The sequence below is a fragment of the Salvia splendens genome, chromosome 1, assembly GCF_004379255.2.
Source record: "Salvia splendens isolate huo1 chromosome 1, SspV2, whole genome shotgun sequence".
Taxonomy (NCBI): domain Eukaryota; kingdom Viridiplantae; phylum Streptophyta; class Magnoliopsida; order Lamiales; family Lamiaceae; genus Salvia; species Salvia splendens.
Window position 1 is genome coordinate 25414701 of NC_056032.1, and position 13608 is coordinate 25428308.

The 13608-nt window shown below is 39.0% G+C and overlaps 2 long non-coding RNA genes across 2 annotated transcripts; both read left to right on the top strand.

Annotated features, from left to right (window-relative positions):
- The first annotated feature begins 5782 nt into the window (after positions 1 to 5782).
- Positions 5783 to 7942, top strand: LOC121797492. Its single transcript, XR_006049862.1, has 2 exons — positions 5783 to 6411; positions 7710 to 7942. It is a non-coding gene; the product is annotated as an uncharacterized LOC121797492 (long non-coding RNA).
- Positions 7943 to 8234: 292 nt separating this feature from the next.
- On the top strand, positions 8235 to 8623 carry LOC121797503. Its single transcript, XR_006049873.1, has 2 exons — positions 8235 to 8271; positions 8365 to 8623. It is a non-coding gene; the product is annotated as an uncharacterized LOC121797503 (long non-coding RNA).
- The last annotated feature ends 4985 nt before the right edge of the window (positions 8624 to 13608 follow it).

Below are 13608 nucleotides of genomic sequence, written 5' to 3' on the forward strand. Positions count from 1 at the left end.
TGAGTAAATTTCGGGACGAAATTTCTGTTAAGGTGGATAGAATGTAACACCCGGACTTTTTATAGTACGTGGAACAACACCAAGCTACTACGAGGCAATTAATGAATGAGATGTTGAGATGGGTTTTAGTGCTTGGCGCGCATAAATCGAGGAACGGTTGAGGAATTTATATTTGGAACAACACCAAATATAAATTGTTGCGTTTGGTGATTTTAATCTTTGTTGGAGACAAGATAACGAAATTAATTAAAGCTCTGTGAATTTTAATTATCGAAAGAAATGCGAGAAAATAAAGTATGTGTATAGTTGGGTCTCTCAAATTAAATTAGAGCCCAATGAGTATATAAAAAGTGGCTTGGGCCGACCCACATAAATTCAAATCAAGTCCAAATGTCCTTAACAATTTTAAAAGAGTGTTGGGCCATCAAATTCCCTTATATATATATTTTTTTAGCCCAACTCCACAAATAATTATTGAGCCAATTCATTCATTTTGCAAGCCCAAATTTTTCCTCTCTCTTTCTCCTGCGCCAACTTCTCCATCCATGGGGACTCTCCAGCTGCAAGTAACCTTCCACCCTCCATCTTCCACAATTCAATTCTGCAAAATCAAAGGTCACACAAATTTAATTCTAGGATTCATTTATCTCCTCTCCTACCGTTTCACTTCAACATTCTTTTGTTCAACAAATACAGAGAGTGCCGAGAGGGAGCATGGGAGCATTCTTTGGTGGACTCCTTTTCCTTTGACTTTTAAGATTGGGCCTCTTTCTTTTTTTTCTTTGGGCTCAAATGTTAAAATGGGAGAACTAAGATGGGCTGGGTTTTTAATTAAATCTTTGGGCCAAACTAATTAAATCCCAGAATTTCGAAAGGCGAATAATATAGTTCCAAGTGCGAAATAAATATAATTGCGAAGAGAAATAGTTGCGATAATTTAATTATACGCTTAAATAATTTTAGGAAATTTATTTTCGACGTCCCGGAGAAGACGAGGAGCCAACGGAGGAAAAAACGAGCGTAAGAGGCTGACCAGCGTCGCACGCGAGGCCTTGGGCGGCCGCCGAATAATCGAAAATGCATGAAAACCGAGAAAACGAATTAAAAGATTTTAATTAGAGTGCATGCATTCTAAAATGTCTTCGTTACCGAGATTGATGTGAACTTTATGTATTTACTGAAAAAGGTGGTTCGCACGCACGCTAAAGTCGGAACGAGGAACTTTTTACGGAAATCCTAAGCTTTCGAGGTGGGCTTTATTACTTAAATTCTTTTATTTTGAAATGATATGTTTATGGTGAAATAAGGGTGGTTTAAAATAGTATGTCATGCCGTATTTTATGTTTTGAATTGCCTATCTGATTGTCTACTGGGATAATATCCTACTAGACTTTTATAGTTAACGAATTCGGGTCTGACTAGGAAGTGAGTCCCTACTCGGACTAGTGCACTGATAGGGATCGTGAGCCGTCCCCTAGGTCGGCCGGTCCAGTGATCGAGTTTGTGGCCACATTCTCGTTTCACATGATAGCTCAGATATGATACATGATGGGGGATGATGATTGTCAGCGCTGACACTTTTAAAGGAATGATTTTGGTGTCTCTCGGTCTTTTTAAAGTAAAATCCGAGTTTCACTCTATGATGGCTTGACATAACTTAAATGATAAATGTATTTCGGGCATGAGTTCACTGGGTGCATCAAGTACTCAGCCCCTGCATATGTTTTCCCTATGTGCAGATTGAGCGAGGTCGGGAGGCGGAGGATGTTGAGCAATGAGCCAAGAATTGTAATCAATAACGTTCTGGTTACTATTGTGTCTTCATACATAGTAATAGCTAACTCTCAAATGCTTCCGCTATGCCAAGTTATAAGAATTTCCTTGATTTCCTTTGAATTGTCAAACTATGTCATTCACACTATGTTACTTCGTGATTTGAAACTTTGAATTGATAAATGTAAATTTCATCTTTTGATCGATATGTCGTACTCCTTTTGATTGTTTTCCCTTCTTCCCCGCTTCTTAATTCCCCCACTAGTCACGATTCCCCGTGCTTCCTATCCTTAGGAAGTGCGGTCGTGACAGAATGGTGTCAGAGCAATTTTTCCTTCCGCTCTGGACCGAGAGTCTCTTATTCAATCTAGTCTAGACTCGTTTCGCTAGACTAAAAGAGTATTCATTGAAGGCTCAACATTCCGTCTCGCCGCGCTCAACAAGAGATAAGGTAAAATGTTTTGAAATAAGAAATGTTTATGCAATTGATGTTGGACGTGAATGGAGTATGATTGATAATATTATGAGATGAGTAAATTTCGGGACGAAATTTCTGTTAAGGTGGATAGAATGTAACACCCGGACTTTTTATAGTACGTGGAACAACACCAAGCTACTACGAGGCAATTAATGAATGAGATGTTGAGATGGGTTTTAGTGCTTGGCGCGCATAAATCGAGGAACGGTTGAGGAATTTATATTTGGAACAACACCAAATATAAATTGTTGCGTTTGGTGATTTTAATCTTTGTTGGAGACAAGATAACGAAATTAATTAAAGCTCTGTGAATTTTAATTATCGAAAGAAATGCGAGAAAATAAAGTATGTGTATAGTTGGGTCTCTCAAATTAAATTAGAGCCCAATGAGTATATAAAAAGTGGCTTGGGCCGACCCACATAAATTCAAATCAAGTCCAAATGTCCTTAACAATTTTAAAAGAGTGTTGGGCCATCAAATTCCCTTATATATATATTTTTTTAGCCCAACTCCACAAATAATTATTGAGCCAATTCATTCATTTTGCAAGCCCAAATTTTTCCTCTCTCTTTCTCCTGCGCCAACTTCTCCATCCATGGGGACTCTCCAGCTGCAAGTAACCTTCCACCCTCCATCTTCCACAATTCAATTCTGCAAAATCAAAGGTCACACAAATTTAATTCTAGGATTCATTTATCTCCTCTCCTACCGTTTCACTTCAACATTCTTTTGTTCAACAAATACAGAGAGTGCCGAGAGGGAGCATGGGAGCATTCTTTGGTGGACTCCTTTTCCTTTGACTTTTAAGATTGGGCCTCTTTCTTTTTTTTCTTTGGGCTCAAATGTTAAAATGGGAGAACTAAGATGGGCTGGGTTTTTAATTAAATCTTTGGGCCAAACTAATTAAATCCCAGAATTTCGAAAGGCGAATAATATAGTTCCAAGTGCGAAATAAATATAATTGCGAAGAGAAATAGTTGCGATAATTTAATTATATGCTTAAATAATTTTAGGAAATTTATTTTCGACGTCCCGGAGAAGACGAGGAGCCAACGGAGGAAAGAACGAGCGTAAGCGGCCGACCGGCGTCGCACGCGACGCCTTGTGCGGCCGCCGAATAATCAAAAATGCATGAAAACCGAGAAAACGAATTAAAAGATTTTAATTAGAGTGCATGCATTCTAAAATGTCTTCGTTACCGAGATTGATGTGAACTTTATGTATTTACTGAAAAAGGTGGTTCGCACGAACGCTAAAGTCGGAACGAGGAACTTTTTACGGAAATCATAAGCTTTCGAGGTGGGCTTTATTACTTAAATTCTTTTATTTTGAAATGATATGTTTATGGTGAAATAAGGGTGGTTTAAAATACTATGTCATGCCGTATTTTATGTTTTGAATTGCCTATCTGATTGTCTACTGGGATAATATCCTACTAGACTTTTATAGTTAACGAATTCGGGTCTGACTAGGGAGTGAGTCCCTACTCGGACTAGTGCACTGATAGGGATCGTGAGCCGTCCCCTAGGTCGGCCGGTCCAGTGATCGAGTTTGTGGCCACATTCTCGTTTCACATGATAGCTCAGATATGGTACATGATGGGGGATGATGATTGTCAGCGCTGACACTTTTAAAGGAATGATTTTGGTGTCTCTCGGTCTTTTTAAAGTAAAATCCGAGTTTCACTCTATGATGGCTTGACATAACTTAAATGATAAATGTATTTCGGGCATGAGTTCACTGGGTGCATCAAGTACTCAGCCCCTGCATATGTTTTTCCTATGTGCAGGTTGAGCGAGGTCGGGAGGCGGAGGATGTTGAGCAATGAGACAAGAATTGTAATCAATAACGTTCTGGTTACTATTGTGTCTTCATACATAGTAGTAGCTAACTCTCAAATGCTTCCGTTATGCCAAGTTATAAGAATTTCCTTGATTTCCTTTGAATTGTCAAACTGCGTCATTCACACTATGTTACTTCGTGATTTGAAACTTTGAATTGATAAATGTAAATTTCATCTTTTGATCGATATGTCGTACTCCTTTTGATTGTTTCCCCTTCTTCCCCGCTTCTTAATTCCCCCACTAGTCACGATTCCCTGTGCTTCCTATCCTTAGGAAGTGCGGTCGTGACACTTCTCTTCATACCACACGCTCATTCTCCCTCTCTTCATCCTCTCCAAAAATCCGTCATCAATCCTTTGTTCTTGCATCAATTTGGAGTTGGAACTTCAAGATTCACCGAAGAATCGCATCAATTATCATTTCTACCGTTTATTTTGATCAAGAAAGGTATAATTGAATTCTTTTCCTCATCCTTTCCATTGAATCCGTGTTCTTGATTCCCTCATGCATATAGTGAGTGTAGAGATCATAGATCTCAAAGTTAATCGGTTGGGATTGAGGGTTACATGAGAAAATAAATGTGTATGATTTTATTGATGTGGATGAATGAACTTGTGGATGATTTGTTGGTGAATGATATGTGAATATATGAGAACATGGTTGTGAGATATTTTTGAAGCATGATTATGTGTTGGAAGCATGAATATATGTGTTTGGATGAATGATAGATAAACCCTAATTCGAATTTGTGAAGCATGAAAACTGTGGTGTTCAGACAGTAGATTCCGACGTGTGTTTGACCCACCAAACGATATTATTTTGGTACGAATTTGTAACTGAGTAAAGTTTGAGATGTCTTCTGTGTTGTATATAAATTTCAGCCTCTTTTGACGAAAGATGAATGTTTAATGAAATTTTGAAGTTAACTGCGCAGTTCTGTAAGAATTTATATTCTCGTCGAGTGAGTTTCGTTTTTGATTTCACCAACCTAAAGATGTGATTTTGATGTGAAATTTTAACTGGATGATATATGATATGTCTACTATGTTGTGGTAAAATTTCATCCCCAACGGAGGTCGGATGGAGTTTTAATGATTTTTACAAAACGACTGCGCAGTTCTGCCAGATTTCTGTCATGTTAAAATAATACTTGTTGTCAAGTTTGAATGAATTACATGATGCATGTGTGATTAAGGAACGTATCTTATGGCGTGGTTATGTGTTATACGTTGAGGTATACTATGGTGTGTTTCCTTATGTTGGTGAACGTTTGGGATGGGTAATTTAAGAAAATGATGAAAGGAACGATAGGACATGCATGATAAATTTATTGATGGAAGGCTGATTGTGTTGTGGTGTTGACAAGGGTTGTTGTGCGTACGTGAGCACAAGGAACGAGGGTTACTTTTTAGTTGTGTATCGTGTTGTCTAAGCAAGCGAGGTGGGCTTTCTTTAACTAAACTCTTTTATTCTTCCAACGTATGATTGTGGAGCTATAAGGGTGGTTTAAAGTGTTATGTCATGCCATGGATTATTTTGATTGAGATTGTGTGCCTGATGCCTAGTTTGTCTGAGTTTACTCCGTTAGGCTATATGTGTAACATACCAAAAATGACCCTAGACGGAATTTACCGTTTTAGGTAAGAAATCGACGATCAAAGATTTTGGAATAAAATTGATATTAAAAATAGTAATAACTGAAAAATGTATTTGAAATAATTTTTATAAATCTAAGACATGATGCTTTTTATGAATTTATGTTAGTATGTGAATGGAATAAATAGAAATTAGAATATACATGATAGTTAAATAGAGAAATAAACTAGTAGTAATTAGTTTAAACAAAACTAATCCTAGTTACCTAAACTAAAAGTTCCGTTTATTTGCTATCAATTAGGCATGGCTTGGCTACAATATTTAATTTAGTCTAGAAACTAAAGAAAATTCTAGAAAAAAAAAATGAGCTCTCAAGTGTATTACTAAAATATTGCCATGTGTTTAATTAAGTACCACATATTAGAATATCTTGTTGAAGCTAGTATATATATATATAAGGAAAATAAAATATCTGGGGGATAGCCTTACATTTTGGGAGAAGAAGGGACAGCCGTGGCCATTGATGAGTCTCCAAGTTTTTATCTTCGATTTTATGTCGAAATTTCAATCTGATCGCGTAAAACCTAATAAATCGATACATAAGGCTGATGATTATCATCGGTGGTCGCAAAGATAGGATAATAACCGGAAGAGAAAAACTATGCGAAGAGACGGAAAAGTAAAGGTGGTAAAATGACTTATGCTCATAAGTCTATCAGGTAGCATACTCAGCACTTAAATGGCCTAATTCTCTTATGTGCTTTATGTGTTTATATGCGAATATGTAACTCGTGAACTTGATGAATTATGATTAATTATGGAAGAAGAGACTTATGAAGTAAACTATGAGGATATACTGAATTGTTGAATGAGTTGATAATGAAAGATAAAAAGGGAAGAGAATGATTGTGACTGTGAAGATGGTTATATAAATGTGGAAATGGGCGTTAAGGTGAATGTGATAAATGATATATGTTGATGAGATGCATACAAATATGATTAAATGTGATGATGTCTGATCTATTTGTCTGTGTTGATGGGAATCTGGGATGGTTTTGAGAGTGTTGGAATTTAATCTGTTTATTTGATATGATATGGTGTGAAAAGAAGTTGTTGATCTGATATGTTAAAAATTATCGGAAATAAGTAATTTGATGAGAAAATGAATATAATTGTGGTTGTAAAGTTAATGAGATAAATGTGGAAGTGAGCATTAAGGTAAATGAGATAAATGATATATGCCTCTGAAATGTATACTTATATGATTCACATATGAAGATGTGTGATGATGTATGTGATGATGTCTGATCTGTATGCGTTGATGTGCTATGTCGGAAATTGTCAGATATAAAGTATATTTGATTGTGTTTACGCCCCGTGCTTGAGTGTGTTCTGTGGGTACAATTGGCATGCCATAAGACAGCAGCGCTGCATTATCTGTGATCTCTCGTCTTCTGGATAACCGAAGCGAGGATTGTCTGTTATCTGATGGGCCCCTATCTGATCTGTCTAATATACACCCTATGGGTGGTCTGTTCCCGGGATTATCTGTCTGTACCCTAATGGGTAGTCTGTGCGGCGTCCTCTTGAGGACCATGACCGCGTCTGTATCCGATTCTGTTTCTGATCTGGTCCGCGTACCCTAGTCTGTCACTAAGCACTTAATGGGGCTATCTATGTGTTTGGATATGTGAAAATGTGGTTGGTTTGTATATGTGCTATGTGTGTTGGTATGTGATATTGCTTTGTATATGTCACGTGGAATACTTGATGCTATGGAAATGTTGATGATTGTTGATATGTTCTGCGATTGATATTATCTGTTGCTGGATTCTGGGCATGGGTTGGTCATAAGGGAGATGCTGCCCAAATTATGTTGAACATAAATAAAATGATAATATGATAGACGTGTTAATTATTTTTTTTAAATAAATGAATAAGAGTTTAAAGAATTTTTGTTAAGTTGCATGATTATTGCTTGTAGAGAATTTTGGCTAAAGTGTTGAGTGTGCTACAGGTTAGTTGGCATTGGAGAGTACTAGTTGAGGTTTCTTACTGTCCGTCTCAGCACTGCATCCTTGACGGGTCACTGAGCTCTGTTACCGATAGATCTTTCGAATGGTTAGTTGTGGCATGTTGGCACTAAATATTATACTAAGCTACTTCCGTTGTAATTGTAAATATTAGATAATGATTTAAATATTTAGTTTTGGCTGGAAAAAAAGAAATAATAAAAATTTTAAATTACCATATTTTATAGTACCGGAATTGTGACATCACCTACTCGGTCGGCGGACGATCGGGTCGGGGGTGTTACAATATGGCTATGTGTGAAATGAATTCGGTCTGAGTAGGGCTGCCCTATCAGGCTGTGTACACTGGTGGGATCGAGAGCTGTCCTTGCTAGTCGGCCGGTCTCGTGGGCGAATAGTGTGGCCACACTTTCGTCGCACTGTGGAATGATGATATGATTGTTGGATTGTTGAGAAAGTGGGGAGATTGATTGTCTGGCCAGACTATGAAATGTTTTAGTGTTCTCGGTGATATTTCTTAACTATATGTAAAACTCGAGTTCACTGGTATGGATGACATAACTGTTATAAAATGTTTTCGGCATGAGCCCATTGAGTACAACAAGTACTCAGCCCTGCATATGTTTTCTTTATTTGCAGGGTGAGCGGGATGTTGCAGCGGATGTTGACTAAGCTTTAGGAATTCCCGGATGTGTCGTGTCTTCATACATGGGCTTCATCCTATGACTCTCTTTTGATAACTTATTTCCGATGCTACTTTTGAAACTGATGTAACAAGAGTTTACTTTACTTCGTACGGTTTTTATTATGTCAAATACTTTGAGACTTTAATCTGCTGCTTATTTCGTTAAACTAAAATGTTTTTGTAGACTAAAATAAATTTTCTTTTGGGAGTTAATTAGATTTTTGCATTAAGTGACAACTTTTATTGTGTCCCCCATTTCTTCCCCTCTTCTTAGTCCCTCACCTTGGTTGTGATTTCCCCGTCCTTGCTATCCTTAGTAAGGGCGGCCGTGACATCAATTGAAGCAGAAATTTTGACACAACACAGAAGACATCTGAAACTTCATCCAGTTAAAAATTCATGTCGAAATAAGATCGTTTGATTGGTCAAAAACTCGTCGGAACCTCTTGTCTGAACACAACAGTTTTCATGCTCAACATTCACAAACCCTAGTTTGTCTATCATACATTCACACATACATATTCATGCTTCCAACACATAGTCATGCTTCAAAAACGAGATTACAACCATGTTTTCCTATTCGCACATAACATTCACAACGATTCATCCACACACTCACACACACGTACGTACACGCACACACACACACACAACCATTCATGTGCAACCAGCCTTCCCAACTAATAAATTCTTAGATTTAGGATTCTCCACTCACTATATGCATGAGGGGTTCAATAATCATGGATTCAATGATAACAAGGGGAAATGTTGATAAAAAATTATACTTTTCTCTTGAAAACAATCGGTAGAAAAGACAATTGGTGCGGTTCCTCAACGGATCTTGAGTTTCCATCTCCAAATCGAAGCAACAATGAAGGATTGATTTGGAGCACTTGAGAGAGAGGGGAGGGGAGGAGAAAAACGTGTGGAAGAGGAGAGGAAGAGAAGGAGGCGTGTGGAGTGAAGATTAGGGTTAGGGTTTTCTTAATTTATATTCAATAATTATTCCCACACTTAATTAAATAATTAAAATTGTGGAAGAATAAAATAGAGGTCAATGAATAAGCTCCACAATTAAAAGAAATAGGTGTGTAGTGTGGGGGGAACTTTTCGCAAATTATGGTATTACTTGGAGAGAAATATACTCACAAAAATAGGTAAAAAGATATTGAGCATCCCATAAATAAGGTAACAAAATAATTCAAGAATTCTCCAAGTAGGAAGGGGGGCGTGTAAAATAGGTAGTAGTCAAAGGAAAAATTTAAATCACCAAATTAAATAGGAATAGGATTTAAATTTGGTAATTTCTTGTGGAAAAGACTCTCATAAAATAGGTAACAATTAAATTAATCCCACAAGGTAATTGAAAGGCATAAGGGGCGAAAATTTTTGAGCTCTTAAAGAAGGAAAGTGTCAAATCCTAATTAAAATATGATATGGAGAGATTTAATTGAATTTTTAATTCAAGGAAGGAAATAAGTAAGGTACCAATTAAATCTACAAAATAATTTATCCTCCTAATTAATATGAGATTTCGAAAAAACCAAGAAATGGGCAAGGGGTCGGAAATTATGTAGAATAACATAAGGATAATTTGGTTTGGATTTAATTTGGATAATTATCCCAAAACAATTAATCAAATCCAAGAAAGAAAATACTATTTCAAATAATTAGGAGGGCCGAAAAATATCAAATAAAATGGCTAGAAAAATATGCATGATCCCATTTAATTTAATTCACAAATTGGAACATAATTCGTATTATTCCACATAACTCACAACAACTAATTCCACATAATTAACTCAATCACATAGAAAATCAATTTCCATAAAAGAAACTCCCATTCAACATCCACATTAATAAAAACAAAAGTCGCAAATTTTTCGGGGTGCTACATAATGCAAGATAGAAAGACCAATGACACCAAGATTGAGGTCGTTGAAGCAAGGTTGAATAACCTCGAGGCCGGAATTAACACTATTACCACCGCTGTCACCAACATCAAGAATCAAATAGACCAAGTCCAACAAAGGATAGAGAGGGACAAGGCGAAGGCAACATCACGAGTGGCCGACATCAACAAAAAGTGGGTTGCAAAGCAGAAAACGGGCTAAGTCAGCAACCCCAAGATGAATTCTGGAGTCTGCCCGACGCCCAGCGAACCGCTACACAAGCCGCAGCGGGCCGCTACCGACCAGGAAGAAACACCCACGAATGATAGACTCGTGCGGCACAATGAGATCATACTCCCTTTTCAGCCAAAGAGGAAGTTTAAGCTTGAAGAGCAGTTTAAGCACTTTTTAAACATGTTTTGTAAGGTCCATACTAATATTCCTGTTGTTGAATCGTTGCAGGAAATACATAGGTATGCAAAGCTACTAAGGGAGGTCGTGATAAGGAAGAAGAAGCCTACAAAATCCGACCTTAAGTTGCCTCATCACTGCAGCAAAATCATTCAAAGGGAGAAGGCTGTAAAGCAAAGGGATCTCGGTCAATTCATCATTAGGTGCTCAATCGGGCAAGGAAAGGTGGACAAGGCTCTCTGCGATCTATGAGCGAGCATAAACATCATGCCATTGAAGTACTATGAAAAGCTCAACATCGGACTACTCAAAACATCAGATGTGATCATATGGTTGGCCGATAACTCTGCAATCAATGCGGTGGACAGGATCGAGGAGGTGTTGGTAAAGGTAGATGATTCTATTTTCCCTGCCGACTTTATTGTTCTTGATATGAAAGTAGATAAGAATGTACCTCTAATCTTAGGCAGAGATATTCTAGCCACAAACAAAGCTCTTATTGATGTAGGTAGGGGGGGATCACGATTAGTGACAATGTTAGCAAGTCCACCAACAAGATAGAGAGCGCGATGCTTAAGTATGAAGAGGCGTAAAGAACTAAGATGGAGTATGAATGCAGGGTGGTCATGATGACCGACACAACCTAGCCTCGTGGACCACTAGAAGGGGAAGATTTTTCTAACCCTTCTATTTTTGTTGTTAATGCTTTGCCTCAAGCTCCTAAAAAGTGCAAGCCTAGGCTTCCTAAGGTTCCGTCGCAGGAAACACCAAAGAGGAAGAGGAAGAAAACTCAACCGCAAGTCTACCGCGAAAGGAAAATACAAATGGTGGAATAAGTTGGGCTCTAAATTGGTCCAATTCGTGGTTTTCAACACTAGGGTCGTCGATCCGCCCACCTAGTTGGGTCACTTCAAGTCGAGCCAACGACTTAAAACAAAGGCGCTCGTTGGGAGGCAGCCCAATTTGTTCTTTTCTTTATTTTTCGTTATTTTTGTTTTTCTGCAATTTTCGTGCATTTTGCACATAACAAAAATAGCTGCCGCTGCACAATCTATAGCGGCCGCTACCCTTTTACACGTGTGCAGGTACGGGCCGGGCCCTAGGGCGGGCCGCAGGGGCCTTGGACAGCACGCCGTTTTCAGAAGACCTGCAGCGGTCGCTGCGCGAAGGTCAGTGACGCGAACTGCCTCTTTTAAAGGTATGTTTCTCATTCCTTTCTTCATCTTTTCTCTCCATTCTCTCTTGGACATCTTTTCTTTCTCATTCTCTCTCTCTTTAAAGGTATGTTTTAGTATAGGGGATGAGTGTGATTATGTTTCTACTTGTTTTTCATGGTTAGATTTTTACCTAGGGTGGTGAATTGTTGGTTTTTGTTGGTGAATTCCCTCTTTTTTTATTGTTTATAAATTGCAATCACGTTCATAGTATTGTGAGGCTATTATTACTTCCATGAATTGCAATACAGGTGTAGATTATAGAGATTGTTGTTTTGTGATATCTATGCGTCTCTGCATGGGGGATTAATTCACTTTGGGGGATGGGTTGTTATAGTTCTTTTGTGTTGGTATTGATTTACATTTTCACATGCTACACTTTAGAACACATAATGATAAAAAATTGCACTTCTTTATTGATTTTTGATTTATGCTTAGTTGAGTGCAAGTTTGAGGGAAACCCTTGTTTGTCTATTTGTTTTAGTGATCTTCTAAGAGCTTGATTTTCTTTGTAGGAAGATGACAACAAGAGGCAAGCTCGAAAACGCGAAGAGCTATGGAATTAGCCTTCCGTTGGATGTCCACAAGGCATTGTGGAAGAAGGTCTCGGCTAGAGATACGATGCCTTCTCGGTACCCTCATGAGCTTCCCCTCGCCACCTTGGGGATTATTGAAGATTTTTGGGCGTTGTGCAACGTCGGGGACGGAAATGGTTTAAGCCACATGTTCCAAGGGAGGTGGCCGTCCTATATGATACTCACTCTCAAGTTTCTTAGCACCCTCAAGGTGCACAAAAATCACCGTTCCCGCATCCCCGAGATGATAGACTTCTGCCTCGGCAACCTCAACCATTCCTTCTCCATGGAGGATCAATGCGAGGTATTTCATTGTTACAACCTCAACCCCGGCGAAGAAGTGGAGTACCACTACTCCGATGTTTGGGGTGCCATGACTATAGAGGGAGAGGACTTCATCCCCGCTTATGCCATGTCTTCCTCCATCCGTAACCCCGTCCTAAGGTACCTCCACCAGGCTATGACTCAATTGATGTTTGCTCGGACCGACGGTGAAGGTGTCTCCCAAACCGAGTTGGATGTGATGTGGAGTCTCCTCAACAAGAAGGGGATCAACTTTGGGATTCTCTTCACCATTTACGTCGACCGCATCTCGAAGAAGGACGGGAGCACTATTTGTTGTGGGGGCTTGATCACGGCGATTGCGGAACACCTCGGCATCCCGACCACGGACTTCACTCCGGACATGGGTGAGATGTACATCACCTATGGAGTCCTTTTTGCAGTGGGGATTTTGAAGACCGACTCAAGTGGGCAAGCTTTCTTTCTCCAAGTGGAGTGGGATTACATTCCCATTCTAATCTCATGTTTGACTAAGGTCGACACGTGGGACAACAAGGCTAATTGAAAGCTCGACACCGCCGCCCACCGGAGAGCCATTGAGGCTAACCCCATTCAAGGGGAGTTCAAGAAGAGAAACATGTCGTTGCGTACCCCCGTCTTCGACCCCAAGGAGGACTCCGCCTTCGATGCCATCGATCAATACCATGAGGGCGGAGAGCATTCACATGCTCAAGGAAGTGGGGCGCCGCTGCAACAACAACAAGAAAAAGATGAAGATGAAGAGGAAGTTGAGGGCCACCGCCGCCGCAATAGGAGGAACAGCC